This window comes from Dendropsophus ebraccatus, chromosome 4 (assembly GCF_027789765.1).
Source record: "Dendropsophus ebraccatus isolate aDenEbr1 chromosome 4, aDenEbr1.pat, whole genome shotgun sequence".
In the NCBI taxonomy this organism is placed as follows: Eukaryota; Metazoa; Chordata; class Amphibia; order Anura; family Hylidae; genus Dendropsophus; species Dendropsophus ebraccatus.
In genome coordinates, this window is record NC_091457.1 from 19,525,363 (window position 1) to 19,544,038 (window position 18,676).

Below are 18,676 nucleotides of genomic sequence, written 5' to 3' on the forward strand. Positions count from 1 at the left end.
TTTGGTTTAAGAGTAACTTGGTTTAAGAGCATTTTGCAAGAAGAACTCAGTTTTTCAAAACTGTAACTTAGTTTAAGAGCATTGCTTTGGTTTAAGAGCTCCCTGTACTGGGTGGGAGTGGGAACGGGGGAGGGGCATGGCTGCATGGGTGGTCTATATCATGGCAGATCCACTTCCTTCCTACTTCATGCTCCCTTCAGTCTCTGTCAGCCCTTGTGTTTCCCATCCTCTCCATTCCTGCTATAATGTGTCTGCACTCACACTCAGCTATACACACTGCTGCTATAATGTGCCTGCACTCACATTCAGCTATACACACTGCTGCTATAATGTGCCTGAACTTACACTCAGCCGCTCACAATGCTGTATAGAAAAGTTTCTGTCACTGTCCTGCACAGCTCTGTGATTCTCACTTCCTGATTGGTCCATGCTGAACACACACCCTATCCCCGTTGCTGTCATGTGACAACACAGACCTCTGACAGCAGCCCTGCTTCTCTATTCTAGCCTGTTGTACTACATTACTGCATTATGGGGATCTGCAGTTCCATCCTGTATCTACAAACTGCTGCTGTTTTTTCATTCTTATGCCCTTACTATACATTATACACCACATGCTGATTGCTATACTGTACAGTAACTTATAATATCACATATTCAGCCGTTTCTCATTGTTTGTTTTATCTGTTCTACATGTTATTCAGGATAAAAAAAAATCATTATTTTTGGGGTGTGGAACCAATTGTCTGCATATCAGTGATTTCTTATGGGAAAATTTGCTTTGGTTTAAGAGTGGATTTGAAATACAAGCGCGGTCCCGGAACGAATTATGCTCGTAATCCAAGGCACCACAACTGAATTATCAGTGTCCGTCAGGACGTATATGGCACGAATACACTGCCTACACCTGATTCCAGGGGTCAGGCCTGACTAGCTGAGGCCAGAACCATTCCTAGTGAGGATGGCGTGAGAGCAAACATGGGACAGGTGAGTATAGTACATAGCGCAGTGTATATTATTCATCCATATGTGGGGGCCCAGTGTATATATATATATATATATATATATATATATATATATATACATATATATAGTGTAATATTATTATTGGCAGTTTTATATTCAGGGGACACAGTGTGTGGCAGGCTTATACTCAGAACACGGTGTGTGGCAGTATTATATTCAGAGGGTGCAGTATTATATTTAGAGGGTGGTGTGTGTGGTAGTATTATATTCCAATGGTATAGAGTATGTTGCAGTATTATATTCAGAGGGCACAGTGTATGGCGGTATTATATTCAGGGCACACAAAGTGTGTTAGTATTATATTCAGGAAGCACTTTGTATGGCAGTATTATATTCAGAGGGCACAGTGTGTAGCAGTATTATATTCATAGGGGGCTTTATGTGACTATTATATTCACAAGACGCAGTAAGGGGCAGTAATATATTTAGAGGACACAATGTGGAGCAGTATTATATTCAGAGGGCACAGTGTGTAGCAGTATTATATTCAGAGGGCACAGTGTGTAGCAGTATTATATTCAGAGGGCGCAGTGTGTAGCAGTAATATATTCAGAGGGGGCAGTATGTGACAGTATAATATTCAGAGGGCACAGTGTGTAGCAGATATATATTCAGAGGGCACAGTGTGTAGTAGTATTATATTCAGAGGGCACAGTATGTAGCAGTATTATATTCAGTGGACACAGTGTGTAGCAGTAATATATTCAGAGGGCACAGTGTGTAGCAGTATTATATTCAGAGGGCGCAGTGTGTAGCAGTATTATTTTCAGGGGACACAGTGTGTAGCAGTATTATATTCAGAGGGCGCAGTGTGTAGCAGTAATATATTCAGAGGGGCAGTATGTGACAGTATAATATTCAGAGGGCACAGTATGTAGCAGTATTATATTCAGAGGGCGCAATGTGTAGCAGTAATATATTCAGAGGGCGCAGTGTGTAGCAGTAATATATTCAAAGGGCACAGTGTGTAGCAGATATATATTCAGAGGGCACAGTGTGTAGCAGATATATATTCAGAGGGCACAGTGTGTAGCAGTATTATATTCAGAGGGCGCAGTGTGTAGCAGTATTATTTTCAGGGGACACAGTGTGTAGCAGTATTATATTCAGAGGGCGCAGTGTGTAGCAGTAATATATTCAGAGGGGGCAGTATGTGACAGTATAATATTCAGAGGGCACAGTATGTAGCAGTATTATATTCAGAGGGCACAATGTGTAGCAGTAATATATTCAAAGGGCACAGTGTGTAGCAGATATATATTCAGAGGGCACAGTGTGTAGCAGTATTATATTCAGAAAGCTTCAATACAATAGCTATGGGGGAAAAAGAGATTCAATCTAACCACAGCGCTGACATCACAGATCCGATAAGTTTCAAACTCGCATCGGATAGAACAGGGCAAATAATACTCCCAGTGTCTGAAATGACATCTCTTTATTTGGTCTTAGATGCAGCATATAACATAGCCCACAGCTGATGTATCACATCTCACGGACACCCAGGTATGTCCTCCACCGCGGACGTATCGGAGGCGCAGACTCCTCCTTTCTCATGTGCATGAGGAAGGAGGAGTCTGTATTAATTTTGTGATCTCCTCAAGGAAAAATGCTACTCCCGTTACTCTTGTCTCGATAAAACGCTGCCGCTAGCCAGCCAACACCCTGCTTTCTTCTGATGAGGAAAACACACCTAAAAACAGCTGTAAACAGATGGCTCACTCCATTTTGTAGGAGATTCTGGCTCTTCATATAGTCTCTAATCTGTTTTAACCCCTTAAGGACCGGGCTGGGGGACTTCTATATACACAGCACTGATCTCCCATTGAGATCAATGCTGTGTGTATAACAGAGCACCGATCCATCAGATCGGTGCTCTATTATAATGGTCTGCTGCAGACCATCTGAATGGATTGGCGAGCCGGGATCAATGTCATTCCGATGCTGAGCCCCAGCCAGCTCATTAGAACGGATCTCCCCTCTGCGATCGTATTGCGGGGGGGGGGGGGGGATCACCAACTAGACACCGGGGGGGGGGGGGGGGGGGGGCATATGTACTATCTAAATGCAGTTGTCAGCTTTGACAGCTGCATTTGAATGGTTAATTAGCCGTGGTCCCTGGCTGCACATAGCAACCGGGGACCGCGGGCTGCAGAGAGGGCTCCCGGCGTGAGCCCTGTCTGTTTACCCTTAATGGCCGCATGACGGGGTATACCCGTCATGCGTCGTTAAGGGGTTAAAGAACTTATCCAGGATTATAAAAACATTCTTCCAGAAATAGCACCACTCTTGTCCTCAGTTTGGGCTTGGTATTGCAGTTTAGTTCTACTGAAGTGAATAGAGCTAAATTGTAATATCACACACCACCTGGGACACAGTGGCGCTTCTGTTAGAAGAAAGCAGCCTTGTTAGATAACCCTATAATACATGTTTACTTAAAACAGTTATAAAAAATTGTTTGTTTGTTTTTTTCAAATAAGAAAATGTATAAAAGAAACCCATACATGAAACCCATACCCCCTGCCCCTGTTCTTGTGGGTTATGTGGGTTATGGCACACATTTGGTCTAGTAAAGCTGCCAATTATTATAGCCCTCCTTAGTGCCCTCCCACATTAGTCTATTTGTAAGACAAGGTAAAGAAACAGTATGAAGGAAACAGGCCAACATACAAATAATAAAGGGCATTTATCTTATCAGTCATACAATGTGAGGGTGCGTTCACACTATGGAATACACACGGAATTTCGAGCAGTTTCCGCACAAATTCTGTTCCTATTCAGACAGAGATAAATAGGCGAGGAATTTCAAACAGAAATCTTTCATCTTCAATTCCTCGCCTATTCCTCAGTGTGAACGCACCCTTAAAGATTGGAGCACTGAATATACACCAATCTGACACTAGAGGGAGCTAATGGTCTATGTCTAGTCTCAACACAGGTCGCATAGTGAACTGGGAAAAAAAACATGCCATGAACTCCCCCTGTTGTCTACAGACGAGCAGAACATTATCTTGACTTATGCAATGAGGTGAATGCATTTGTGCACAGAACTTGGCATTATAACATCTTAGCATAAGGACCCAGATAAAGTAAGTTACAGATGCACATATATTCTGCAAATGTATAGCTGATGATGGTGGGGGGGTTTGTTGGTGCAACATTGCTCAAAATGGAGTCCTGACACCAGGCAACATTGAGACCATGGAGATTAAACAAGGGGGGGAATAAAATAAAAAAATTATATATATATATATATATATATATATATATATATATATATATATATATATATATTGCAGTGTTACTGGATAGCTGACTGAGAAAAAGTTATGGTGCCAAGACAATTCGACGTCTGCTGTTCTCGCAATATTACGTAACAAGGACCACCTTGTGTTTCCATTATGTGAAGTATGCAAGGATCTGGAAACCATATGATCTGCAGGGTGGAGGTAGGTTTGGCTCTTTGTAGATTTTGTGTTGGTTTCTGTAAAATCTTTTTCTCACAGGTTCAGCCAACAGAATGTCTAAATAAAACACGCTAAGAGGATTCAACAAGTATGTAGTATTATAAAATCTAATATAAAAAAAGGACAACTGCAGTGGATGATCTAATGGAAAAGCATGTGCCCCCCAGTAGGTAAAGCTGCCCCTCAGTAGGTAGAGTTGCCCCCCCAGTAGGCAGAGTTACCCCCCCCCCCCCCTCCCCAGTAGGTATATAAATGCATATACTTACCTCCACTCCTTCTGACCTCATTTTGTGCAATCCAGGAAGATAGAGAAGAACTGTCTGTTACTGACTGACAATTTTCGTACTCATCACTTTTCCTGGCTGCAGCTCATAATCACACAGGACCAGGGCAGGATTCAGCACAGGGCTTACCTGGGCAAGAGTCGGGGCCCACAGTGCCTCTAGGGGCCTAGACAGGGAAAGAGGCCCCATGTTCTGATGTCCAGCACACTTACTGTAGCGCAGGGTGAGCGGGCTTAACATCAAAAGACATAGGAGATGTAGCAGGACCTGTCAGCCTCCTGCAGAGAGAGAGGGATGAAGGACCTGATCACAAGACCAGCAGGTCCTCGATACTACAGTGTGGAGATTGGCCAGGCAGAGAGGAAGAGGGAGAAGACTGAGCTGTAAGTGCTGTGTGTGTGTGTGTGTGTGTGTCAGACAGTAAGTTTGTGTATGTGAGTCAGTAATGTGTGTGTGTGTGTGTGTGTGTGTGTGTCAATCAGTAATGTGTGTGTCAGTCAGTACTGTGTGTGTCATTTAGTAATGTGTGTGTGTCAGTCAGTACTGTGTGTGTGTCATTTAGTAATGTGTGTGTCAGTCAGTACTGTGTGTGTCATTTAGTAATGTGTGTGTGTCAGTTGGTAATGTATGTGCGTTAGTGTCAGTTTGTAATGTGTGTGTCATCTAGTAGTGTGTGTGTATGTGTCAGTCAGTAAGGTGTGTGTCAGTCAGTAGTGTGTCAGTAAGAGAGTGTTTGTGTATTTAGTGGTGTCTCAAGTGTTTGTGCATAGTGGATTGATGGATGAGAAGACTAGAAGATCCATAAAATGAAATGAAACATGCAAAAAAATTGATTGCATTAGCCCTATGGTCCCATTTAAGATTGTTCTCTGGAGTTAGGGAGGCCTTGTCCAATCAATATAACAGCGCCACCTAGTGATTGCTTAATAAAGTGGAGCTGTGTGTAAACCACAGAAAATAAATTGGGTCAGCATTACTAGGTTGAACATTATATATACAGTTATTTTCTATAGATTTATACTGTATCATGTTTTGGCCACCTTATTATTTGATCCATAGGTGGTGGCTATTATATGCTTTACATGCAACCGCACTTTCACCAGTAAAGGGGTAATGCGGTGTTCAACATTTAGTCACTAAATAACACACATTACAAAGTTATACGAATTTGTAATGTGTGTTATTTAAGTGAATGGCCCCCTTCCCCCTGTTCCTCCCACCCCGGAAGTGTGATGCCATATACTTATTGAATCACTGTCGACCCCGGCCGTTATCTTGAGTCGAACACATCATTTTCGGACCGCTCCAGCCCTCCCTCATGCAGGCCCCCTCCAGCGCGTCATCAGCTGCTCAGCTGAGATTGGCTGAGCATAACTATGTTTAGCCAATTTCGGGGTTGACAGTGATTCGGTGAGTATACGGCATCACACTTCCGGGGTGGGGGGAACACGGGAAGGGGGCCATTCACTTGAATAACACACATTGCAAAGTTGTATAACTTTGTAATGTGTGTTATTTAGTGAATAAATGTTGAACACCGCACTACCCCTTTAAATGATGTGCTCAGTAGGTGAGGCTGCTATACTAATTTGATGAGCCCACTGTACTGCAGGGATAGCAAGCACTTGTTTGGACATCATTTGGTTATATTACCTGGACCTATTTTTATCGTTGCTCGTTCGCAAAACGTTCGCAAATCATTTGCAATGAATAAGACGTTGTTCAGTCGTTTGCAGTAGATATGAACGCAATAGCGAAGAATTAAGGCCCTATTCCACGGAACGATTATCGTCCGTATTCGGCCGATATAGTCCGCTACGGACGATAATCGTCCCGTGGAATAGAGTGCAACGATAAGCCGACATCGTTCATGTCGGCTGATCGTTGCAGTCGCTTGTTTTTCAACATGTCGAAAAACAAGCGACTGATATAGCAACGATCTGCTGCCATCGCTCCGTTGAATAGGAGCGTCGGCAGCAGACGCTGCTGTATCCTATGGGCTGCCCGGACGTTCAGCGATCACCAGGGCAGCCTCCCCGCCGCCCCTCCCGCACTCACCCGCTCGCTGCAGCCGTGGTGAATAGCGGAGAGCGCTCGTTTGCTCCTCTAGACGACCCGTGGAATAGGGCCAATAGCGAAGAAAAACGATCGCAAATACGATCATAAGTAACGATTATCATTCCATGGAAATGAGTGAACGTTTTCAGGTCTTTCGCAATAGCGGTCGTTTGAGATTGTTAATCGTTAACGATTATGCGAACGATAATCGTCCGGTGGAATAGGGCCCTAACACTGCCTGTATGTTTGGGGTCATTTGGGGTCATATATATTAAGTTATAAAGGTTTACTTTGTCACTACACCATTTCCCCTGATGAAGCTATGTGAGGTGCAGTGATGCACGTGGGGCACCTACCGAACAACTGAAATATACTGCTAGATTCAATAATCTACAGTATACTCAAATATTCAAAATATTACCATTTTTTTCATAGTATATTGGTTAGCGTTATCTACTGTATGGGATTCTCCCTCCCCCCAGTGATTGGCTGAGTGGACTCATGTCTCAGTCGAGAAGTGAAAATGGCCACCAGGGGGCAAGGACAGATAAGTATTAATGAGCAAAAGTGCTGAATCACAGTAAAACAGCTAAAGACCTAAACCCGAACTTTTCTTCAAAGTTCAGTGAAAGCTGCATAACAAAACTTTTAAAAGTTCGTTTTTTCCCTAGTTTTGAAGGGGTTCTCCAGCAAAAAGCTTTTTCCCAGTAATTGAAATACATCACAAAGTTATATAATTTTGCAATATGATTTAATCACCTATCTGCCCCCTTCCCTATCTTCCCCCCCCCCCACCAGAAAGTGAAGTAAACTCATTCTTACCTAATGACTGTTGACCCCAGGCTGCTCCGTGGCAGCCATTTTGTGACAATTACATCATCAAGAGGGAGGTGGGTCTAAGCCATGTTAAGCCTGCCTCCATTTCTCAGATGACTCAGGTTGCTCAGCTCTGGTTGGCTGAGCACAATGTAAGCCATCTAACAGTTTTACAGAGTCAGTTAGACATCACAGGAGACAAAGGGCATCATGGGAAAGCCCAAACCAGGAAGTGAAGAAAAAATGAAGCCACCAACTGGAGCCTCAGGGACCTGAAAACAGCGGGGAATTCAAACGGAGACGGTAAATGTAAAAATTATGTTTATGATTCATTGATTGTTTTTTTTTGTTTTTTTTATCAGCGCCGGAGTACCCCTTTAAGGTCTTCATCTACTTCTGAACCTGCTACTGTTGGCGGATTTGGTTGAATTACAATATGGGAATATCCCTGTGAGCAGGTCCCCAACATACAGTAGCTCCAAGATTCAGAGCTCCTCACTGAGACAGATGATCATTTACTTAGTGAGTGCTGGGCCGGGCCAGTCCTAGCGGGCTCCTGTTTGCTGATAATCACTCATATCCCTGCCATTCATTATCTAAAGAGCATTGACCTTTTTCTTGCAGGTTACCGGGCCATTCTAGGTTGACAGAGTCAGAAGGTCATCCACCTGACATTAGACAAAGGCTTGAAGCCAGCGGACCGTCCAACGTTACATTTTAACCTGCCTTACCTGCTAACGTTGCCTAGACAGAGACAAGAAGACACCAGACTAGAGGCTTTCTATGCAGGGGACATTCCTCTGGGTGATTTCTACATACGTCTTAGTCCATGTATTGTACTATCACTGGGGAGGTCTAGCACTTTCCAGAAAAAACAAATAGCAGCCTGGTGTGGGGCCCCTGCTCCTCCTTTGCCCCATTTTACAGGGAATGTCATGAATGTGTTACTAGCCAAGGTGATCATACACACAGCTGGGATAGTCCCTGTCACCACCGCGTCACCCCCCCACTACACCGACCAACCTGGAATCCACCACATGTGCACAGATCCTTAACCCCCAGGAATAAACTGAAGATGGCAAAAGAAAGCCAGGACGATTTGTACGACTTTTATAATACATTTGTTTGCCACATCCTAACCTCATAGGTCCGCTGCCAGAAAAATTGGTAGTAACCCGGATAAAGACAAAATCTTAATCAGGTCCAATGTGGATGAGATAACTGGGCAGGGGGTCACAGTATCAGGGATGTCTGAGTATAGATCAGAAACCTAAAACAACTCACTGGATCTGTGTACAAGTATAAATTAATATGGGAAATCTCCTCATCCTGCCACATAGTCAAATTATTTTATGTAAAAAAAAATTATTTTTCTCCAATTTGATTCTCCAAGAAGCTCCTCCACCATGGGCCATTCCTTCCAAACACTAACAAAGAGGGCACCTCCAGAGCAACTCTATATTAATCAATGAAATTAACAAAACAAATGCGCTACAAATATATATATATATATATATATATATATATTATTTTTACTAACTATACTAATTGTATCTATTTTTATTGCTTAATTGCTTTTATGTCTTTGAAAGTTTTCAGGAAAGGGCTCGGTGTTGTTTTAAAGGGGTACTCCAGCTAAAATATTTTTCTTCCGAATCAACTGCTGTCAGAAAGTTATAAAGATTTGTAATTTACTTCTATTTAAAAAATCTAAAGGCTTCCCATACTTATCAGCTGCTGTATGTCCTGCAGGAAATGTTTTCTATCCAGTTTGACACAGTGCTTGACCATAAGGTAAAAATAAATAACCACATTTATTAATCAGACACAACGCTTTTCGAGACCGGTCTGGTCTCTTCATCAAGTGTCATATACAGCAATGAATTCCACTAAAAATATATATATATAGATATCCCATGTATAGATATGGTGCTGTGATACATAGGATATCTTTATATATTTTTGTATAATTCATTGCTGTATATGACACTTAATAAAGAGACCAGACCGGTCTCGAAACATGTTGTGTCTGATTAATAAATGTGGTTATTTATTTTTACCTACATTTTTTCATTTCCATTGGACCTGCGCCCAGCTGACCCATACTTGGTGAGGAGGTGTATTGTCGTATGGACAGTTCCTGACATGGACAGAGGTGGCAGCAGAGAGCACTGTGTCAGACTGAAAAGAAAACAAGATTTCCTGCAGGACTTACAGCAGATGATAAGTATGGGACTTGAGATTTCTAAATAGAAGTACATTATGGTCCGTTTACACGAAGCGATAAATTTGCCCAATCGATCATTTAACAATTTTAAAGCAACAATTTGGTTTCATAACAATCAGCGTTTAGATGAATAAATCGTTAGAAAAATCGTTAGAAAAGTTGTTAGAAAAATCGTTATCGCAATAGTTTTTAAGATCGCTTAAGTCCATCTCACACATAGGGTGAATTTTTGAAAGACTGTTTACAGAAAGCGATCTGCAAATTTTTAGTGAATGACCAATGACAATTTGAGAACATGTTGAAGGATCACAATGAACGATTTCTCGATAATCGATCCTTGTAAACGCACCATTAGAAATCTATATAACTTTCTGAAACCAGTTGATTTGAAAGAAAAAGATTTTCACTGGAGCACCCCTTCAATAAAGCATACCTGTCATTGAGAAACATTTTTGACATGTGAAACGTTCTGATTGGTCGGGCTCTCACCACTGAGACCCCCATTGATAAGGAGAACGAGCAGGAAAAAGCGCTGTCAATCATCTCTCTCCAACGGCCTTAAAGGGGTTATCCAGCGCTACAAAAACATGGCCACTTTTCCCCCTACTGTTGTCTCCAGTTCAGGTGCAGTTTGCAATTAAGCTCCATTTACTTCAATGGAACTGAGTTTCAAAACTCCACCCAAACTGGAGACAACAGTAGGGGGAAAGTGGCCATGTTTTTGTAGCCCTGGATAACCCCTTTAAAGGTTTATAATGGAGCCAAGGATTAAAATACGTTAAAATAAGAGGCCAAATGAAAGTGTTAGGGCCCTATTACACGGAACGATTATCGTGTGAAAAATCGTTATATTGTTCGAAATGAAAGGATAATCGTTTTGCGTGAGTACAGGCAACGACCAACGAGAAATTGTTCATGTGTCGTTGATCGTTGATTTTGTGCTGACACCAAAATCATCGTTAGTCGCTCACTAATCTTTTAGTGTAGTTCCACATCTTTCGCTCTTAGTAATCGTAGTAATAATCGTAACTAACAACTATCGTTCTGTGTAATAAGTTTAACCATTTCAGGTAGCTCTTAGGACCCTTAGGGGGAGATTTCTCAGACATGGTGTAAAGTGAAACTGGCTCAGTTGCCCCTAGCAACCAATCAGATTCCATCTTTCATTTTCCAAAGAGTCTGTGAGGAATGAAAGGTGGAATCTGATTGGTTGCTAGGGGCAACTGAGCCAGTTTCACTTTACACTATGTTTGATAAATCTCCCCCGTAGACTTAACAGTACATTGGCACTCAGGCCCTGAGTGATAGAATTGGCTTATGGTTTATATATTTTCCCTATCAACGGTCACGCGATCCAAAAAATGTGAGATTCTATATTCTCTCCCAGGTCTTAGGCTACATTCACACATCCGTTGTTCTATCTGCAATTGTGGGCACGCAATTGCGGACAGAACATAGGACCAATGGTATTCAATGGCCCCGTTCACACGCCTGTACGTGTGTACGGGCAGGGCCGCTGATAGGGCAGTACAAGTGGTACTGCCGTATGGGGCCCGGACCCTAAGAGACACGGGGGGGTCCGCACGGCTAGGACCACGGCCCCCCTTGCCACCTGTTTTTGAGCATCCCGAGAAGCTGCGGCCGCTTCTCGGGATGCACTGATCGCTTTAATGTTCCGCCCGCACAGCGGGCGGAACATTAAAGCGATCAGAATACAGGAGAAGGACCTGTCAGCGTCCTCCTCCTGTATTCTCTCCCATAGGCTGCCGGCACTTCATACCAGCAGCCTATGGGAGGCCGGGCCGTGATCATGTGCCCCTCCGGCAGGCGTGATGATGTGACGTCATCACGTCTGCCGGAAGTCCCGTCCCTGCGGCTCGCAAGATGGAGCCCGAAGAGGAGGAGGAAGAGCTGCTGCCTGCAGCCACAGTGCGGATTAGGTGAGTAGGATGTTTGTTTTTTTTAGGGGCACCTCTGGGGGCGTTATTAGTGTATGGGGGCACCTCTGGGGGCATTATTAGTGTATGGGGGCACCTCTGGGGGCATTATTAGTATATGGGGGCACCTCTGGGGGCATTATTAGTATATGGGGGCACCTCTGGGGGCATTATTAGTGTATGGGGGCAGCTCTGGGGGCATTATTAGTGTATGGGGGCACCTCTGGGGGCATTATTAGTGTATGGGGGCATTATTAGTATATGGGGGCACCTCTGGGGTCATTATTAGTATATGGGGGCACCTCTGGGGGCATTATTAGTATATGGGGGCACCTCTGGGGGCATTATTAGTATATGGGGGGCACCTCTGGGGGCATTATTAGTATATGGGGGCACCTCTGGGGGCATTATTAGTATATGGGGGCACCTCTGGGGGCATTATTAGTATATGGGGGCACCTCTGGGGGCATTATTAGTATATGGGGGCACCTCTGGGGGCATTATTAGTATATGGGGGCACCTCTGGGGCATTATTAGTATATGGGGGCACCTCTGGGGGCATTATTAGTGTATGGGGGGCACCTCTGGGGGCATTATTAGTTCATGGGGGCACCTCTGGGGGCATTATTAGTATATGGGGGCACCTCTGGGGGCATTATTAGCTCATGGGGGCACCTCTGGGGGCATTATTAGTATATGGGGGCACCTCTGGGGGCATTATTAGTTCATGGGGGCACCTCTGGGGGCATTATTAACTCATGGGGGCATCTCTGGTGGCATTATTAGTGCATGGGGGTACCTCTGGGGGCATTATTAGTTCATGGGGGCCACCTCTAGGGGCATTATTAGCTCATGGGGGCACAGCTGGGAATCCTACATACAGGGGGCACAGCAGGGGATCCTACATACAGGGGGCACCCCACACAGCGCAGTTACTATGGGAGCCTACAGGGGGGAGGAAGGAAAGGAAGCTGCTAGAAATGTGCGGAGCCTAAATTGTTTGTCTCGCAGGTTCTAAGGGGATGAAACGTATCTGGAAGGACTCATCATGGAGGTCTGGGCCGGATGGAGAGGAAAAGGGAAAGTGACGCCTCAGATCAAAGAAGACGTCACCTGTGAGTCACTGTATGACACTTTTCTTATTTTATAGAACATCATTTAGTAGGGGCGCCCCGAGGTGACAGCTACTACATTATCTGTACTCAGAGATATCACTGTGTTATCTGTTGTGTTACATAGGACTGCAAGTGACTACTACATTATCTGTACTCAGAGATATCGCTGTGTTATCTGTGGTGTTACATAGGACTGCAGGTGACAGCTACTACATTATCTGTACTCAGAGATATCACTGTGTTATCTGTGCTGTTACATAGGACTGCAGGTGACATCTACTACATGATCTATACTCAGAGATATCACTGTGTTATCTGTGCTGTTACATAGGACTGCAGGTGAAATCTACTACATTATCTGTACTCAGAGATACCACTGTGTTATGTGGTGTTACATAGGACTGCAGGTGATATCAGGTGATTTCTCCAGGTTGCAGAAGTTCAAACTTCATCATGCCCTGGTGTGCTGGTGTCTGTATGTCTGTATACATGTGTGCTGGTGTCTGTATGTCTGTATACATGTGTGCTAGTGTCTGTATACATGTGTGCTGGTGTCTGTGTGTGAGATCAATTCTAGAGAACTGGCTCATATACCCCATTTTCCCCAGTGGCTTAAAATGTAACCTCTGTTATACAGTTATAAAATTGTAGAACCTAAATGTGAACAAGGTGCAATTCAAATAGACACTTACTTGTATAGCTGCCTCTTGTGCTCTGTATGCAGTGCATTATATTCACCCTTGCAACGTACAATTTATAGCGTGTCTACAAGCCCAGCGGGGCTCATTATGATGGAGACTACAACTTATACAAGAGTGGGGTAGGGGTTCCCCTGTATTCAGAATGCTGTTGAGTGCTAGGCAATGCCCCGTCTGGGATTATTGAATTTCGAGGGTCTATGCAGAGCAGGATAAAGACACCTCTGCTGCACAAACAGGATCTCCTAGAAAGCGTTCTCACCGCCATGTATTCGCTATCACTGGCTTGGGTGAGCTAAACTAGTCTGCCTGGGGGGCGGGATGATTTGTATATGCTCACTAACATGGAACAGCCTCATTATATTAGCCTTATCAACATATTCTATGTTAGTGAGCATACCGGGGGGTGGGGCGGGGGGGATATTGGTGAACATATACAAATCAAACAGCCCCCCCAGACCCTCGAAATTCAATAACCCCAAACGGGGCATTGCCTAGTACTCAACAGCATTCTGAATACAGGGGAACCCATACCCCACTCTTGTATAAGTTTTAGTCTCCATCATAATGAGCCCCGCTGGGCTTGTAGACACGCTATAAATTGTACGTTGCAGGGGTGAACATAATGCACTGCATACAGAGCACAAGAGGCAGCTATACAAGTAAGTGTCTATTTGAATTGCACCTTGTTCACATTTAGTTTCTACAATTTTATAACTGTATAACAGAGGTCACATTTTAAGCCACTGGGGAAAATGGGGTATATGAGCCAGTTCTCTAGAATTGATCGGAACCAAATTATACCTCCCAGCAAGGCGTGGGGCGAACACACTATTTTATTTTTTTTTTATTAATGTGGGGGGCCCAGACACTTTGGTTGTATGGGGCCCCGAAATTCCTGATGGCGGCCCTGTGTACGGGGCCGCGATCCGTGTTGCAAAAAAAAAAAAAGGACATGTTGGATCGCATTGATAATGAAGTGGGAATGAAGTGCTCCATAAGGCACAGAGCACTACAGATGCACATTCATAATGTGGGCTGCGGCTGCGGGTCCGTGGGTCCGCGGTCACGGGTTGCACTATGGGTGTGTGAATGTAACCTTAGGGGACAGACGAGGGTCCAAATGGTCAACACTACCAGACATAGACGGAAAAAGAGATAAAAAGTGTCTAGTACTTGCATAGCCTGGGTCTAAAGCCGCTATTACACGGGTCGATATGGGAGCCCATAGGAGATAGTGGCAGTCTACTGCCACCGCTTCTATTACACGGAGCGACGGCCAGCAGACCGCCATTATCATTCACTGATTTTTCAACATGTTGAAACACAAGGATCAGCCAACATCGTGCATGCTGGATGACCATTGTCTTTCATGCTGCGTTTACACAGACAGATTTATCTGACAGATTTTTGAAGCCAAAGCCAGGAATGGATTTGAAAAGAGGAGGAATCTCAGTCTTTCCTTTATGACCTGTTCTCTGTCTATAGTCTGTTCCTGGCTTTGGCTTCAAAGATCTGTCAGATAAATCTCTTTGTGTAAACATACCATTAATAGTAGCTATTACACCAAGTGGAATGCATTGTATTAAATAGCGAACGTTGTTTGCGCGAACGTCAAAATAATAATCAGGACAATTATTTGCAGGTGAACGTTAATTTTTCACACACAGTTCTACTTTTTCGCCGTCCTTTCACCGTCTTAACTATTAAATTCAATAGACTTTTCAATTAAAGACACACCCAATAGATAATCAGTTCGTCTAACGGTCCGTTTACATGAAGCGATAATTCGCCCAATCAATCGTTTAACGATTTTGAAGCAAAAGTTTGGTTTTTGTAATGATCAGCGTTTAGACGAATAAATCGTTAGAAAAATCGCTATTGCGATCGTTTTTAAGATCACTTAAGCCCATCTCACACATAGGGCGAATCTTTGAAAGACTGTTTACATGAAGCGATCTGCAAATTTTTAGCGAACGACCAACGATGATAAACGATTTATCGCTAGTCGCTTGATCGTTCGCTGTGTTTACAAGAGCCGATTATTGCTCAAATACGAACGGTAATTGTTCAGTGTAAACGCACCCTAAACTAGAATAACGTTCCAGTGGGTGTTATGGTAATGATGGGCGTCCAAAACACAAAATGACGGACGAAATAAAAAAAAAAACAATAAAGAAAAAGGAAAAAATGTCATGTCACCATAGCCTACAGGTGACCATACACTCTCCCGACCTCCTTATACCAGGAAAGTTTGGTATGGCTGAATGTTCATGTATCATCTGTGGGAGGGGTAAGCCGCAGCCAGACCGCTCTGGCACCATCTTATCTCTCTCAGAACAATAGGGTCGGATGTTGAAAATCCAACATACCCAACTCTTCTCTCCACTGACTTCATCTGTCATCATCCAGAGTGGTCAGGTTCAGTGTATGAGCTCCCTTGCCCTACATCTCTACTGACTAAACATCCAGTCCTGCTTCAGCATCTGTGTCCTCTTTTTATCGCTCCCTTGGCATCTCAAGCATGTTCTCTATACATGTTCTAAGAATGTAGCACTGTATCCAGTTTAGGTAATTACCAATGAGACACACAGCCTGAACATTAGACCGTTTCACTTATATGTGTCCCAGATGTGGGCAACTGCATTAGGGTGCGTTCACACCTACAGGATCCGCAGCAGATCTGCAGCAGATCCGCAGCAGATTTGATGGTGCAGATTTGATGCTGTGTTTAGTTAATTAAATGAAATCTGCTGCGGATCTGCTGAGGTTCCGCTGCGGATCCGAAGCAGAAAATCAGCTGCGGATCCGGTAAGTGTGAACGTACCCTCAAAGGGGTTTCCCGGGCAAGGATTTCCCAGGCAAATCATACTGATGACCTGTCCGGAGGATATGTTTTGCTTTTTAAAACCTCTTTAAAGGGGTACTCTTTAAAATCTTTACTTTCAGATCAACTGGTTTCAGAAAATTATACAGATTTGTAATTTACTTCTATTTAAAAATCTCTAGTCTTTGAGTACTTATCAGCTGCTGTATGCCCTGCAAGAATTGGTGTATTCTTTCCAGTGTGACACAGTGCTCTCTGCTGCCACCTCTTTCCATGTCAGGAACTGTCCAGAGCAGTAGCTCATAGAAAACCTCTCCTTCTCTGGACAGTTCCAGACATGGACAGAGGTGGCAGCAGAGAGCACTGTGTCAGACTGGAAAGAATACACCACTTCCTGCAAGACATACAGTAGCTGATAAGTACTTGAAGACTAAAAAGAAGTAATTTATGAATGAATATAGTTGATTTGACAGAAAAAAATTTGCTGGAGCACCCCTTTAAGTATTGAAAAGCATTGACTACCGGCTTGGTGGTCCGATTTTGAGAAGAAATCATTGGGGACCAGGATAGATGAAAATGACAATGGTAGAGGCCAGTTAGGTGAGTCAGACTTTTTTTTTTATATATATTTTAATGTTTTTTTAAATTTTATTTTACAGTATGAGTTTTTAAAAATTAACAGTTCATTAATCAAAACCCTAATAAGAGAACAGCATGGAGAGGTGAATTACAGTTCCCTCTTTCCCTTTGGGTATATAAAGGAAATGTTTGTGTTCCATCAGATTCAGATTTTATTTGCCAAGAAGTAACAGAATGTCCTTGGGACGAGGTAAGAAGTTCCGTGTATACAGCCATATAACATCATAGGGCTTATGGAAATAGAATATTTTATGGGATTTTTCTGACTAGCTAAGATTACTGTTCTAATCATCACCAGGGTATCACACAACACATCAGAATTTAAAGGAAACCTCTCATTACTTTCTTATTGCCTAATCTGCAGACAGCAATAAACAGACCAACTTAACACAATGGTACTCGAGAGAGAAAAAAAAGTTTAAATCAACTGGTGTCGGAAAGTTATAAAGATTTGTAAATTACTTCTATGTAAAAACTCAAGTCTTCCAGTACTTATCATCTGCTGTATGTCTTGCAGGAAGTGGGAGGGGCCAGTATGAAGCATGTGTGACTCGCTGCTCTGTTCATAACAAACACTCCCAAGCTCATTTTTTTTAAAATCACGGGAATCCCAGCGGTTGGACATCTGACACTTATGTTTTACCCTATGGATAGGCGATACGTTCTTTTTACTTGTTATAGCCCTTTAAGAAACTATTTAAAGGGGTAGTGCGGCGCTAAAAAATTATTCACAGAATAACACACATTACAAAGTTATACAACTTTGTAATGTATGTTATGTCTGTGAATCGCCCCCTTCCCCGTGTCCCACCACCCCCCGCCCGTGTACCCGGAAGTGTGTGGTGCATTATACATTACCTGATCCGTGTCGAGGCCGTCCGCCATCTTGTGCCAAACGTCATCTTCGGACGGACGGCCGAATCCTTGCCGCCGTCCCCCCTCCGCCGCGTCACAACTGTGCTCAGCCGCGATTGGCTGAGCACAGTTATGCTCAGCCAATTGCGGCTGAGCAGCTGATGACGCGGCCGCGTGACGCGGCGGAGGGGGGACGGCGGCAAGGATTCGGCCGTCCGTCCGAAGATGACGTTTGGCACAAGATGGCGGACGGCCTCGACACGGATCAGGTAATGTATAATGCACCACACACTTCCGGGTACACGGGCGGGGGGTGGTGGGACACGGGGAAGGGGGCGATTCACAGACATAACATACATTACAAAGTTGTATAACTTTGTAATGTGTGTTATTCTGTGAATAATTTTTTAGCGTCGCACTACCCCTTTAATATATTTGGCTCATTCAAATTTTGACTTTTGTACATCAAAAAGGATATTCTAGCCTTTTTTTAGGATTAGCAATTTAACCCCAATGTACTATTTTTGCAAAGAACAGCTGCTGTTTTCAGCCTGGGCAGCATTGCATTGAAGTAAATGCAGTGTCGCCTGTTCTATTCTCAGGCCATGTTCACATGGCGTAAGACACTGGTCGTTCCGTGACCCGGCCGGGTAACGGAACGGCCGATGTCAGTGAAGATCATCCTGGCCGGTACTGCACTACCGGCCTGATGATCTTCACTGCAGCTGAA